Source organism: Notothenia rossii (assembly GCF_949606895.1).
Source record: "Notothenia rossii genome assembly, contig: scaffold_26, whole genome shotgun sequence".
In the NCBI taxonomy this organism is placed as follows: Eukaryota; Metazoa; Chordata; class Actinopteri; order Perciformes; family Nototheniidae; genus Notothenia; species Notothenia rossii.
This window is the reverse complement of record NW_027639632.1, coordinates 812,745-827,141: the sequence shown is the minus strand read 5'-3', so window position 1 is coordinate 827,141 and position 14,397 is coordinate 812,745.

The following is a 14,397-nucleotide window of genomic DNA, read 5'->3' as shown; positions in this document are numbered from 1 at the left end:
AGTCCCTTGAAAACTCCCCTTGAATTCCTCCAGACTCAGAAAAAGTCAAAGTTGACTTTTTGGAGATCCATAGAAAAAGGGTGAAAATGAAAAAAAGTATGCCACAGCATGGATTCGAACACGCGACCAACCGCATCCAGGGGCGAGCGTTAACGCAGTGAGCCACTGGACCTGAGTACTCAAACATGCCTACTTTTGCATCTTAGACACTCTGAATTCACTAAATGTACAACTTTTTCTCCATCAAAATGAACAAATGAGACATGAAATAACATCTACAGATCAAGACGAAGCGAATGGAAGCGGTCCCAGCCTCGTAGCTTTGAACAGCTGTGATCGCAGGAAAATGCTGTTACAAAGATTTCTCAGTATATCTCCGGGACATTTCCCTGGCTTTCCCACCGTCACAATGGACAAACGAGACATGAAATAACATCAACAGATCAAGACGAAGCGAATGGAAGTACCCCCGGAGTCATAGCATGTGTAAATCGAGACGAAACATCTCTCTCTCCCCCGCCTGCTTGCGAAGGGGAGGGGCAGTTTACACACACACACGCAGCTGCTGCATGCAGCAACGCACACACAGGGAGGAGATGGCAGAGAGAATGCACTCCCCTGAAAACTCCCCTTGAATTCCTCCAGACTCAGAAAATGTAAAAGTTCACTTTTTGGAGATCCATAGAAAAAGGGTGAAAATGGAAAAAAGTATTCGAAAATAGTGCCTCATAAGGCGGGTAGAGTCCCTTGAAAACTCCCCTTGAATTCCTCCAGACTCAGAAAAAGTCAAAGTTGACTTTTTGGAGATCCATAGAAAAAGGGTGAAAATGAAAAAAAGTATGCCACAGCATGGATTCGAACACGCGACCAACCGCATCCAGGGGCGAGCGTTAACGCAGTGAGCCACTGGACCTGAGTACTCAAACATGCCTACTTTTGCATCTTAGACACTCTGAATTCACTAAATGTACAACTTTTTCTCCATCAAAATGAACAAATGAGACATGAAATAACATCTACAGATCAAGACGAAGCGAATGGAAGCGGTCCCAGCCTCGTAGCTTTGAACAGCTGTGATCGCAGGAAAATGCTGTTACAAAGATTTCTCAGTATATCTCCGGGACATTTCCCTGGCTTTCCCACCGTCACAATGGACAAACAAGACATGAAATAACATCAACAGATCAAGACGAAGCGAATGGAAGTACCCCCGGAGTCATAGCATGTGTAAATCGAGACGAAACATCTCTCTCTCCCCCGCCTGCTTGCAAAGGGGAGGGGCAGTTTACACACACACACGCAGCTGCTGCATGCAGCAACGCACACAGAGGGAGGAGATGGCAGAGAGAATGCACTCCCCTGAAAACTCCCCATGAATTCCTCCAGACTCAGAACATGTAAAAGTTCACTTTTTGGAGATCCATAGAAAAAGGGTGAAAATGGAAAAAAGTATTCGAAAATAGTGCCTCATAAGGCGGGTAGAGTCCCTTGAAAACTCCCCTTGAATTCCTCCAGACTCAGAAAAAGTCAAAGTTGACTTTTTGGAGATCCATAGAAAAAGGGTGAACATGAAAAAAAGTATGCCACAGCATGGATTCGAACACGCGACCAACCGCATCCAGGGGCGAGCGTTAACGCAGTGAGCCACTGGACCTGAGTACTCAAACATGCCTACTTTTGCATCTTAGACACTCTGAATTCACTAAATGTACAACTTTTTCTCCATCAAAATGAACAAATGAGACATGAAATAACATCTACAGATCAAGACGAAGCGAATGGAAGCGGTCCCAGCCTCGTAGCTTTGAACAGCTGTGATCGCAGGAAAATGCTGTTACAAAGATTTCTCAGTATATCTCCGGGACATTTCCCTGGCTTTCCCACCGTCACAATGGACAAACGAGACATGAAATAACATCAACAGATCAAGACGAAGCGAATGGAAGTACCCCCGGAGTCATAGCATGTGTAAATCGAGACGAAACATCTCTCTCTCCCCCGCCTGCTTGCGAAGGGGAGGGGCAGTTTACACACACACACGCAGCTGCTGCATGCAGCAACGCACACACAGGGAGGAGATGGCAGAGAGAATGCACTCCCCTGAAAACTCCCCTTGAATTCCTCCAGACTCAGAAAATGTAAAAGTTCACTTTTTGGAGATCCATAGAAAAAGGGTGAAAATGGAAAAAAGTATTCGAAAATAGTGCCTCATAAGGCGGGTAGAGTCCCTTGAAAACTCCCCTTGAATTCCTCCAGACTCAGAAAAAGTCAAAGTTGACTTTTTGGAGATCCATAGAAAAAGGGTGAAAATGAAAAAAAGTATGCCACAGCATGGATTCGAACACGCGACCAACCGCATCCAGGGGCGAGCATTAACGCAGTGAGCCACTGGACCTGAGTACTCAAACATGCCTACTTTTGCTTCTTAGACACTCTGAATTCACTAAATGTACAACTTTTTCTCCATCAAAATGAACAAATGAGACATGAAATAACATCTACAGATCAAGACGAAGCGAATGGAAGCGGTCCCAGCCTCGTAGCTTTGAACAGCTGTGATCGCAGGAAAATGCTGTTACAAAGATTTCTCAGTATATCTCCGGGACATTTCCCTGGCTTTCCCACCGTCACAATGGACAAACGAGACATGAAATAACATCAACAGATCAAGACGAAGCGAATGGAAGTACCCCCGGAGTCATAGCATGTGTAAATCGAGACGAAACATCTCTCTCTCCCCCGCCTGCTTGCGAAGGGGAGGCGCAGTTTACACACACACACGCAGCTGCTGCATCCAGCAACGCACACAGAGGGAGGAGATGGCAGAGAGAATGCACTCCCCTGAAAACTCCCCATGAATTCCTCCAGACTCAGAAAATGTGAAAGTTCACTTTTTGGAGATCCATAGAAAAAGGGTGAAAATGGAAAAAATTATTCGAAAATAGTGCCTCATAAGGCGGGTAGAGTCCCTTGAAAACTCCCCTTGAATTCCTCCAGACTCAGAAAAAGTCAAAGTTGACTTTTTGGAGATCCATAGAAAAAGGGTGAAAATGAAAAAAAGTATGCCACAGCATGGATTCGAACACGCGACCAACCGCATCCAGGGGCGAGCGTTAACGCAGTGAGCCACTGGACCTGAGTACTCAAATATGCCTACTTGTGCATCTTAGACACTCTGAATTCACTAAATGTACAACTTTTTATCCATCAAAATGAACAAATGAGACATGAAATAACATCTACAGATCAAGACGAAGCGAATGGAAGCGGTCCAAGCCTCGTAGCTGTGAACAGCTGTGATCGCAGGAAAATGCTGTTACAAAGATTTCTCAGTATATCTCCGGGACATTTCCCTGGCTTTCCCACCGTCACAATGGACAAACGAGACATGAAATAACATCAACAGATCAAGACGAAGCGAATGGAGGTACCCCCGGAGTCATAGCATGTGTAAATCGAGACGAAACATCTCTCTCTCCCCCGCCTGCTTGCGAGGGGGAGGGGCAGTTTACACACACACGCAGCTGCTGCATGCAGCAACACACACACAGGGAGGAGATGGCAGAGAGAACGCACTCCCCTGAAAACTCCCCTTGAATTCCTCCAGACTCAGAAAATGTAAAAGATCACTTTTTGGAGATCCATAGAAAAAGGGTGAAAATGAAAAAAAGAATGCCACAGCATGGACTTGAACACGCGACCAACCGCATCCAGGGGCGAGCGTTAACGCAGTGAGCCACTGGACCTGAATACTCAAACACGCCTACTTGTGCATCTTAGACACTCTGAATTCACTAAATGTACAACTTTTTCTCCATCAAAATGAACAAATGAGACATTAAATAACATCTACAGATCAAGACGAAGCGAATGGAAGCGGTCCCAGCCTCATAGCTGTGAACAGCTGTGATCGCAGGAAAATGCTGTTACAAAGATTTCTCAGTATATCTCCGGGACATTTCCCTGGCTTTCCCACCGTCACAATGGACAAACGAGACATGAAATAACATCAACAGATCAAGACGAAGCGAATGGAGGTACCCCCGGAGTCATAGCATGTGTAAATCGAGACGAAACATCTCTCTCTCCCCCGCCTGCTTGTGAGGGGGAGGGGCAGTTTACACACACACGCAGCTGCTGCATGCAGCAACACACACACAGGGAGGAGATGGCAGAGAGAACGCACTCCCCTGAAAACTCCCCTTGAATTCCTCCAGACTCAGAAAATGTAAAAGATCACTTTTTGGAGATCCATAGAAAAAGGGTGAAAATGAAAAAAAGAATGCCACAGCATGGACTCGAACACGCGACCAACCGCATCCAGGGGCGAGCGTTAACGCAGTGAGCCACTGGACCTGAGTACTCAAACACGCCTACTTGTGAATCTTAGAAACTCTGAATTCACTAAATGTACAACTTTTTCTCCAACAAAATGAACAACTGAGACATGAAATAACATCTACAGATCAAGACGAAGCGAATGGAGGCGGTCCCAGCCTCGTAGCTGTGAACAGCTGTGATCGCAGGAAAATGCTGTTACAAAGATTTCTCAGTATATCTCCGGGACATTTCCCTGGCTTTCCCACCGTCACAATTGACAAACGAGACATGAAATAACATCAACAGATCAAGACGAAGCGAATGGAAGTACCCCCGGAGTCATAGCATGTGTAAATCGAGACGAAACATCTCTCTCTCCCCCGCCTGTTTGCGAGGGGGAGGGGCAGTTTACACACACACACGCAGCTGCTGCATGCAGCAACGCACACACAGGGAGGAGATGGCAGAGAGAACGCACTCCCCTGAAAACTCCCCATGAATTCCTCCAGACTCAGAAAATGTAAAAGTTCACTTTTTGGAGATCCATAGAAAAAGGGTGAAAATGGAAAAAAGTATTCGAAAATAGTGCCTCATAAGGCGGGTAGAGTCCCTTGAAAACTCCCCTCGAATTCCTCCAGACTCAGAAAAAGTCAAAGTTGACTTTTTGGAGATCCATAGAAAAAGGGTGAAAATGAAAAAAAGTATGCCACAGCATGGATTCGAACACGCGACCAACCGCATCCAGGGGCGAGCGTTAACGCAGTGAGCCACTGGACCTGAGTACTCAAATATGCCTACTTGTGCATCTTAGACACTCTGAATTCACTAAATGTACAACTTTTTATCCATCAAAATGAACAAATGAGACATGAAATAACATCTACAGATCAAGACGAAGTGAATGGAAGCGGTCCAAGCCTCGTAGCTGTGAACAGCTGTGATCGCAGGAAAATGCTGTTACAAAGATTTCTCAGTATATCTCCGGGACATTTCCCTGGCTTTCCCACCGACACAATGGACAAATGAGACATGAAATAACATCAACAGATCAAGACGAAGCGAATGGAAGTACCCCCGGAGTCATAGCATGTGTAAATCGAGACGAAACATCTCTCTCTCCCCCGCCTGCTTGCGAGGGGGAGGGGCAGTTTACACACACACGCAGCTGCTGCATGCAGCAACACACACACAGGGAGGAGATGGCAGAGAGAACGCACTCTCCTGAAAACTCCCCTTGAATTCCTCCAGACTCAGAAAATGTAAAAGATCACTTTTTGGAGATCCATAGAAAAAGGGTGAAAATGAAAAAAAGAATGCCACAGCATGGACTCGAACACGCGACCAACCGCATCCAGGGGCGAGCGTTAACGCAGTGAGCCACTGGATCTGAGTACTCAAACACGCCTACTTGTGAATCTTAGACACTCTGAATTCACTAAATGTACAACTTTTTATCCATCAAAATGAACAAATGAGACATGAAATAACATCTACAGATCAAGACGAAGCGAATGGAAGCGGTCCAAGCCTCGTAGCTGTGAACAGCTGTGATCGCAGGAAAATGCTGTTACAAAGATTTCTCAGTATATCTCCGGGACATTTCCCTGGCTTTCCCACCGTCACAATGGACAAACGAGACATGAAATAACATCAACAGATCAAGACGAAGTTAATGGAAGTACCCCCGGAGTCATAGCATGTGTAAATCGAGACGAAACATCTCTCTCTCACGCGCCTGCTTGCGAGAGGGAGGGGCAGTTTACACACACACACAGCCGCTGCATGCAGCAACGCACACACAGGGAGGAGATGGCAGAGAGAATGCACTCCCCTGAAAACTCCCCTTGAATTCCTCCAGACTCAGAAAATGTAAAAGTTCACTTTTTGGAGATCCATAGAAAAAGGGTGAAAATGGAAAAAAGCATTCGAAAATAGTGCCTCATAAGGCGGGTAGAGTCCCTTGAAAACTCCCCTTGAATTCCTCCAGACTCAGAAAAAGTCAAAGTTGTTTTTTGGAGATCCATAGAAAAAGGGTGAAAATGAAAAAAAGTATGCCACAGCATGGATTCGAACACGCGACCAACCGCATCCAGGGGCGAGCGTTAACGCAGTGAGCCACTGGACCTGAGTACTCAAATATGCCTACTTGTGCATCTTAGACACTCAGAATTCACTAAATGTACAACTTTTTATCCATCAAAATGAACAAATGAGACATGAAATAACATCTACAGATCAAGACGAAGCGAATGGAAGCGGTCCCAGCCTCGTAGCTGTGAACAGCTGTGATCGCAGGAAAAAGCTGTTACAAAGATTTCTCAGTATATCTCCGGGACATTTCCCTAGCTTTCCCACCGTCACAATGGACAAACGAGACATGAAATAACATCAACAGATCAAGACGAAGCGAATGTAAGTACCCCCGGAGTCATAGCATGTGTAAATCGAGACGAAACATATCTCTCTCCCCCGCCTGCTTGCGAAGGGGAGGGGCAGTTTACACACACACACGCAGCTGCTGCATGCAGCAACGCACACAGAGGGAGGAGATGGCAGAGAGAATGCACTCCCCTGAAAACTCCCCATGAATTCCTCCAGACTCAGAAAATTTAAAAGTTCACTTTTTGGAGATCCATAGAAAAAGGGTGAAAATGGAAAAAAGTATTCGAAAATAGTGCCTCATAAGGCGGGTAGAGTCCCTTGAAAACTCCCCTTGAATTCCTCCAGACTCAGAAAAAGTCAAAGTTGACTTTTTGGAGATCCATAGAAAAAGGGTGAAAATGAAAAAAAGTATGCCACAGCATGGATTCGAACACGCGACCAACCGCATCCAGGGGCGAGCGTTAACGCAGTGAGCCACTGGACCTGAGTACTCAAACATGCCTACTTGTGCATCTTAGACACTCTGAATTCACTAAATGTACAACCTTTTCTCCATCAAAATGAACAAATGAGACATGAAATAACATCTACAGATCAAGACGAAGCGAATGGAAGCGGTCCCAGCCTCGTAGCTTTGAACAGCTGTGATCGCAGGAAAATGCTGTTACAAAGATTTCTCAGTATATCTCCGGGACATTTCCCTGGCTTTCCCACCGTCACAATGGACAAACGAGACATGAAATAACGTCAACAGATCAAGATGAAGCGAATGGAAGTACCCCCGGAGTCATAGCATGTGTAAATCGAGACGAAACATCTCTCTCTCCCCCGCCTGCTTGCGAAGGGGAGGGGCAGTTTACACACACACACGCAGCTGCTGCATGCAGCAACGCACACAGAGGGAGGAGATGGCAGAGAGAATGCACTCCCCTGAAAACTCCCAATGAATTCATCCAGACTCAGAAAATGTAAAAGTTCACTTTTTGGAGATCCATAGAAAAAGGGTGAAAATGGAAAAAAGTATTCGAAAATAGTGCCTCATAAGGCGGGTAGAGTCCCTTGAAAACTCCCCTTGAATTCCTCCAGACTCAGAAAAAGTCAAAGTTGTTTTTTTGGAGATCCATAGAAAAAGGGTGAAAATGAAAAAAAGTATGCCACAGCATGGATTCGAACACGCGACCAACCGCATCCAGGGGCGAGTGTTAACGCAGTGAGCCACTGGACCTGAGTACTCAAATATGCCTACTTGTGCATCTTAGACACTCAGAATTCACTAAATGTACAACTTTTTATCCATCAAAATGAACAAATGAGACATGAAATAACATCTACAGATCAAGACGAAGCGAATGGAAGCGGTCCCAGCCTCGTAGCTGTGAACAGCTGTGATCGCAGGAAAAAGCTGTTACAAAGATTTCTCAGTATATCTCCGGGACATTTCCCTAGCTTTCCCACCGTCACAATGGACAAACGAGACATGAAATAACATCAACAGATCAAGACGAAGCGAATGGAAGTACCCCCGGAGTCATAGCATGTGTAAATCGAGACGAAAAATCTCTCTCTCCCCCGCCTGCTTGCGAAGGGGAGGGGCAGTTTACACACACACACGCAGCTGCTGCATGCAGCAACGCACACAGAGGGAGGAGATGGCAGAGAGAATGCACTCCCCTGAAAACTCCCCATGAATTCCTCCAGACTCAGAAAATGTAAAAGTTCACTTTTTGGAGATCCATAGAAAAAGGGTGAAAATGAAAAAAAGTATGCCACAGCATGGATTCGAACACGCGACCAACCGCATCCAGGGGCGAGCGTTAACGCAGTGAGCCACTGGACCTGAGTACTCAAACATGCCTACTTGTGCATCTTAGACACTCTGAATTCACTAAATGTACAACCTTTTCTCCATCAAAATGAAAAAATGAGACATGAAATAACATCTACAGATCAAGACGAAGCGAATGGAAGCGGTCCCAGCCTCGTAGCTTTGAACAGCTGTGATCGCAGGAAAATGCTGTTACAAAGATTTATCAGTATATCTCCGGGACATTTCCCTGGCTTTCCCACCGTCACAATGGACAAAAGAGACATGAAATAACGTCAACAGATCAAGATGAAGCGAATGGAAGTACCCCCGGAGTCATAGCATGTGTAAATCGAGACGAAACATCTCTCTCTCCCCCGCCTGCTTGCGAAGGGGAGGGGCAGTTTACACACACACACGCAGCTGCTGCTACAGCAACGCACACAGAGGGAGGAGATGGCAGAGAGAATGCACTCCCCTGAAAACTCCCCATGAATTCATCCAGACTCAGAAAATGTAAAAGTTCACTTTTTGGAGATCCATAGAAAAAGGGTGAAAATGGAAAAAAGTATTCGAAAATAGTGCCTCATAAGGCGGGTAGAGTCCTTTGAAAACTCCCCTTGAATTCCTCCAGACTCAGAAAAAGTCAAAGTTGACTTTTTGGAGATCCATAGAAAAAGGGTGAAAATGAAAAAAAGTATGCCACAGCATGGATTCGAACACGCGACCAACCGCATCCAGGGGCGAGCGTTAACGCAGTGAGCCACTGGACCTGAGTACTCAAACATGCCTACTTTTGCATCTTAGAAACTCTGAATTCACTAAATGTACAACCTTTTCTCCATCAAAATGAACAAATGAGACATTAAATAACATCTACAGATCAAGACGAAGCGAATGGAAGCGGTCCCAGCCTCGTAGCTGTGAACAGCTGTGATCGCAGGAAAATGCTGTTACAAAGATTTCTCAGTATATCTCCGGGACATTTCCCTGGCTTTGCCACCTTCACAATGGACAAACGAGACATGAAATAACATCAACAGATCAAGACGAAGCGAATGGAAGTACCCCCGGAGTCATAGCATGTGTAAATCGAGACGAAACATCTCTCTCTCCCCCGCCTGCTTGCGAAGGGGAGGGGCAGTTTACACACACACGCAGCTGCTGCATGCAGCAACACACACATAGGGAGGAGATGGCAGAGAGAACGCACTCCCCTGAAAACTCCCCTTGAATTCCTCCAGACTCAGAAAATGTAAAAGATCACTTTTTGGAGATCCATAGAAAAAGGGTGAAAATGAAAAAAAGTATTCGAAAATAGTGCCTCATAAGGCGGGTAGAGTCCCTTGAAAACTCCCCTTGAATTCCTCCAGACTCAGAAAAAGTCAAAGTTGACTTTTTGGAGATCCATAGAAAAAGGGTGAAAATGAAAAAAAGTATGCCACAGCATGGACTCAAACACACGACCAACCGCATCCAGGGGCGAGCGTTAACGCAGTGAGCCACTGGACCTGAGTACTCAAACATGCCTACTTTTGCATCTTAGAAACTCTGAATTCACTAAATGTACAACCTTTTCTCCATCAAAATGAACAAATGAGACATTAAATAACATCTACAGATCAAGACGAAGCGAATGGAAGCGGTCCCAGCCTCGTAGCTGTGAACAGCTGTGATCGCAGGAAAATGCTGTTACAAAGATTTCTCAGTATATCTCCGGGACATTTCCCTGGCTTTCCCACCGTCACAATGGACAAACGAGACATGAAATAACATCAACAGATCAAGACGAAGCGAATGGAGGTACCCCCGGAGTCATAGCATGTGTAAATCGAGACGAAACATCTCTCTCTCCCCCGCCTGCTTGCGAGGGGGAGGGGCAGTTTACACACACACGCAGCTGCTGCATGCAGCAACACACACATAGGGAGGAGATGGCAGAGAGAACGCACTCCCCTGAAAACTCCCCTTGAATTCCTCCAGACTCAGAAAATGTAAAAGATCACTTTTTGGAGATCCATAGAAAAAGGGTGAAAATGAAAAAAAGAATGCCACAGCATGGATTTGAACACGCGACCAACCGCATCCAGGGGCGAGTGTTAACGCAGTGAGCCACTGGACCTGAGTACTCAACTATGCCTACTTGTGCATCTTAGACACTCTGAATTCACTAAATGTACAACTTGTTCTCCATCAAAATGAACAAATGAGACATGAAATAACATCTACAGATCAAGACGAAGCGAATGGAAGCGGTCCCAGCCTCGTAGCTGTGATCGCAGGAAAATGCTGTTACAAAGATTTCTCAGTATATCTCCGGGACATTTCCCTGGCTTTGCCACCGTCACAATGGACAAACGAGACATGAAATAACATCAACAGATCAAGACGAAGCGAATGGAAGTACCCCCGGAGTCATAGCATGTGTAAATCGAGACGAAACATCTCTCTCTCCCCCGCCTGCTTGCGAAGGGGAGGGGCAGTTTACACACACACACGCAGCTGCTGCATGCAGCAACGCACACAGAGGGAGGAGATGGCAGAGAGAATGCACTCCCCTGAAAACTCCCCTTGAATTCCTCCAGACTCAGAAAATGTAAAAGTTCACTTTTTGGAGATCCATAGAAAAAGGGTGAAAATGGAAAAAAGTATTCGAAAATAGTGCCTCATAAGGCGGGTAGAGTCCCTTGAAAACTCCCCTTGAATTCCTCCAGACTCAGAAAAAGTCAAAGTTGACTTTTTGGAGATCCATAGAAAAAGGGTGAAAATGAAAAAAAGTATGCCACAGTATGGATTCGAACACGCGACCAACCACATCCAGGGGCGAGCATTAACGCAGTGAGCCACTGGACCTGAGTACTCAAACATGCCTACTTTTGCATCTTAGAAACTCTGAATTCACTAAATGTACAACTTTTTCTCCATCAAAATGAACAAATGAGACATGAAATAACATCTACAGATCACGACGAAGCGAATGGAAGCGGTCCCAGCCTCGTAGCTGTGAACAGCTGTGATCGCAGGAAAATGCTGTTACAAAGATTTCTCAGTATATCTCCGGGACATTTCCCTGGCTTTCCCACCAACACAATGGACAAACGAGACATGAAATAACATCAACAGATCAAGACGAAGCGAATGGAGGTACCCCCGGAGTCATAGCATGTGTACATCGAGACGAAACATCTCTCTCTCCCCCGCCTGCTTGCGAGGGGGAGGGGCAGTTTACACACACACGCAGCTGCTGCATGCAGCAACACACACACAGGGAGGAGATGGCAGAGAGAACGCACTCCCCTGAAAACTCCCCTTGAATTCCTCCAGACTCAGAAAATGTAAAAGATCACTTTTTGGAGATCCATAGAAAAAGGGTGAAAATGGAAAAAAAGTATTCGAAAATAGTGCCTCATAAGGCGGGTAGAGTCCCTTGAAAACTCCCCTTGAATTCCTCCAGACTCAGAAAATGTAAAAGATCACTTTTTGGAGATCCATAGAAAAAGGGTGAAAATGAAAAAAAGAATGCCACAGCATGGATTCGAACACGCGACCAACCGCATCCAGGGGCGAGCGTTAACACAGTGAGCCACTGGACCTGAGTACTCAAACATGCCTACTTGTGCATCTTAGACACTCTGAATTCACTAAATGTACAACTTTTTCTCCATCGAAATGAACAAATGAGACATGAAATAACATCTACAGATCAAGACAAAGCGAATGGAGGTGGTCCCAGCCTCGTAGCTGTGAACAGCTGTGATCGCAGGAAAATGCTGTTACAAAGATTTCTCAGTATATCTCCGGGACATTTCCCTGTCTTTGCCACCGTCACAATGGACAAACGAGACATGAAATAACATCAACAGATCAAGACGAAGCGAATGGAAGTACCCCCGGAGTCATAGCATGTGTAAATCGAGACGAAACATCTCTCTCTCCCCCGCCTACTTGCGAAGGGGAGGGGCAGTTTACACACACACACGCAGCTGCTGCATGCAGCAACGCACACAGAGGGAGGAGATGGCAGAGAGAATGCACTCCCCTGAAAACTCCCCTTGAATTCCTCCAGACTCAGAAAATGTAAAAGTTCACTTTTTGGAGATCCATAGAAAAAGGGTGAAAATGGAAAAAAGTATTCGAAAATAGTGCCTCATAAGGCGGGTAGAGTCCCTTGAAAACTCCCCTTAAATTCCTCCAGACTCAGAAAAAGTCAAAGTTGACTTTTTGGAGATCCATATAAAAAAGGGTGAAAATGAAAAAAAGTATGCTACAGCATGGATTCGAACACGCGACCAACGGCATCCAGGGGCGAGCGTTAACGCAGTGAGCCACTGGACATGAGTACTCAAACATGCCTACTTTTGCATCTTAGAAACTCTGAATTCACTAAATGTACAACTTTTTCTCCATCAAAATGAACAAATGAGACATGAAATAACATCTACAGATCACGACGAAGCGAATGAAAGCGGTCCCAGCCTCGTAGCTGTGAACAGCTGTGATCGCAGGAAAATGCTGTTACAAAGATTTCTCAGTATATCTCCGGGACATTTCCCTGGCTTTCCCACCGATACAATGGACAAACGAGACATGAAATAACATCAACAGATCAAGACGAAGCGAATGGAGGTACCCCCGGAGTCATAGCATGTGTAAATCGAGACGAAACATCTCTCTCTCCCCCGCCTGCTTGCGAGGGGGAGGGGCAGTTTACACACACACGCAGCTGCTGCATGCAGCAACACACACACAGGGAGGAGATGGCAGAGAGAACGCACTCCCCTGAAAACTCCCCTTGAATTCCTCCAGACTCATAAAATGTAAAAGATCACTTTTTGGAGATCCATAGAAAAAGGGTGAAAATGGAAAAAAGTATTCGAAAATAGTTCCTCATAAGGCGGGTAGAGTCCCTTGAAAACTCCCCTTGAATTCCTCCAGACTCAGAAAAAGTCAAAGTTGACTTTTTGGAGATCCATAGAAAAAGGGTGAACATGAAAAAAAGTATGCCACAGCATGGATTCGAACACGCGACCAACCGCATCCAGGGGCGAGCATCAACGCAGTGAGCCACTGGACCTGAGTACTCAAACATGCCTACTTTTGCATCTTAGAAACTCTGAATTCACTAAATGTACAACCTTTTCTCCATCAAAATGAACAAATGAGACATTAAATAACATCTACAGATCAAGACGAAGCGAATGGAAGCGGTCCCAGCCTCGTAGCTGTGAACAGCTGTGATCGCAGGAAAATGCTGTTACAAAGATTTCTCAGTATATCTCCGGGACATTTCCCTGGCTTTCCCACCGTCACAATTGACAAACGAGACATGAAATAACATCAACAGATCAAGACGAAGCGAATGGAGGTACCCCCGGAGTCATAGCATGTGTAAATCGAGACGAAACATCTCTCTCTCCCCCGCCTGCTTGCGAGGGGGAGGGGCAGTTTACACCAACACGCAGCTGCTGCATGCAGCAACACACACATAGGGAGGAGATGGCAGAGAGAACGCACTCCCCTGAAAACTCCCCTTGAATTCCTCCAGACTCAGAAAATGTAAAAGATCACTTTTTGGAGATCCATAGAAAAAGGGTGAAAATGGAAAAAAGTATTCGAAAATAGTGCCTCATAAGGCGGGTAGAGTCCTTTGAAAACTCCCCTTGAATTCCTCCAGACTCAGAAAAAGTCAAAGTTGACTTTTTGGAGATCCATAGAAAAAGGGTGAAAATGAAAAAAAGTATGCCACAGCATGGATTCGAACACGCGACCAACCGCATCCAGGGGCGAGCATCAACGCAGTGAGCCACTGGACCTGAGTACTCAAACATGCCTACTTTTGCATCTTAGACACTCTGAATTCACTAAATGTACAACTTTTTCTCCATCAAAAT